The 1,325-nt window shown below is 31.9% G+C and overlaps 1 long non-coding RNA gene across 1 annotated transcript; it reads left to right on the top strand.

The window, feature by feature from the left end:
* The first annotated feature begins 6 nt into the window (after window positions 1-6).
* LOC107062079 (uncharacterized) lies at window positions 7-1,184 on the top strand. Its single transcript, XR_001474410.1, has 2 exons — window positions 7-532; window positions 775-1,184. It is a non-coding gene; the product is annotated as an uncharacterized lncRNA (long non-coding RNA).
* The last annotated feature ends 141 nt before the right edge of the window (window positions 1,185-1,325 follow it).

Below are 1,325 nucleotides of genomic sequence, written 5' to 3' on the forward strand. Positions count from 1 at the left end.
AAGCAAATGATGCATTGTTATGCCTGTGTGTGTGTGTTGTGTATCTCAGAATAGTTATGTTCACTTCTTTTTTCCTGTTGTTTGAACTTAGTGATGACAATTGTTAACATTTTTATTAGTAATGTTGTTATAATAATGTGAGAAATCAATAATGTAGTTAATTGTTGGATCAAAATTCAAGAATGTTGGGCCCGTGCTTAGCATGGGCCATCACCGATCTAGCTTATTTAGAAATGAGACTTGGGTTGGACAAACACGGCAGCAGATAGTAGTACCAAATGTTACAAGAGATGTACTATCTACAATTTAACTTTTTTTTAGCTTTTGCCTTCTCACACAGACATGTGTATTGCACTTAAATTACAATGTTTTGTTTCTTTTTGGACATTTTGCCTACCTTTTCAACTTTTGTTTCCAAGTCTCTTTCTTCAGTCTCTTTCCTGCTTTCACTTACATCTTCTGTCTTCTTTGTTTATTAATGCTCTCTGCAAATTACAAACTACAAAAATTTTGAGATTCAGGCAATTCTTTGGTAAGAATCAATTGGATTTTTCTGATCTTGCTTTATTATAATTTGTACTAATTTGATAGATTTTATATTTGTTACTTTCTAATGTTTTGAATATAATTACTTGCTAGAATTCAGTACATTAAGTAATTTTACTTGATCTACACATGCATTGAAATTTTAAAATGGATTGTGCATCAGAGTGTTTGATGTTATGTCTGAGTCATTTTATATGGACTATCTGCTTATTTTATTTTTTCTTGTAGCAGGCAAAACTCTTCGTGATTTGGTTCATCTGGTTGAAAGTTATGTCTTTCACACGCTAAAGATGCTTTCAAGTACTATTAACAAGCTTTTGTTCTTGCTCTCAAGTTTCAAGGGTGTTTGACTGCTTGTGTTCTTGCTGCCGATGTTTTCAACCAATAGGTATATATTTTTTGGATTAATTTTGTTTTCTTTTTTCTTCATCGTTTTCCCCCTTTTCGGACATTTTCTCAATTCTTCCCACATTTCTTAGTTTCACAATTTAATGGGATATGTGGGTTAAATACATGGGTATCATTGGAAGACGAAAGCGGCAAAGTAACAAATGATGGTAGTAATTTAATGTATTTTGGCTTTCTTTTCTGATGAGTACTCTGTTTGAATTAGATTTGGAGTTCTGTCTGCTGCATCACCTCTTCGATTTTATTTATTGCAACTTACATTATAAATCTATGTCCCATATTATACTTAGCTGATAAAAAAGAAAGCCTTATCCCAAAATAAGAATACTCTCAAGAATGTCAAACCTTGTGAATATATTGTTTACAACCTA

Source organism: Solanum tuberosum, unplaced genomic scaffold, assembly GCF_000226075.1.
Source record: "Solanum tuberosum cultivar DM 1-3 516 R44 unplaced genomic scaffold, SolTub_3.0 scf00198, whole genome shotgun sequence".
Classification (NCBI taxonomy): domain Eukaryota; kingdom Viridiplantae; phylum Streptophyta; class Magnoliopsida; order Solanales; family Solanaceae; genus Solanum; species Solanum tuberosum.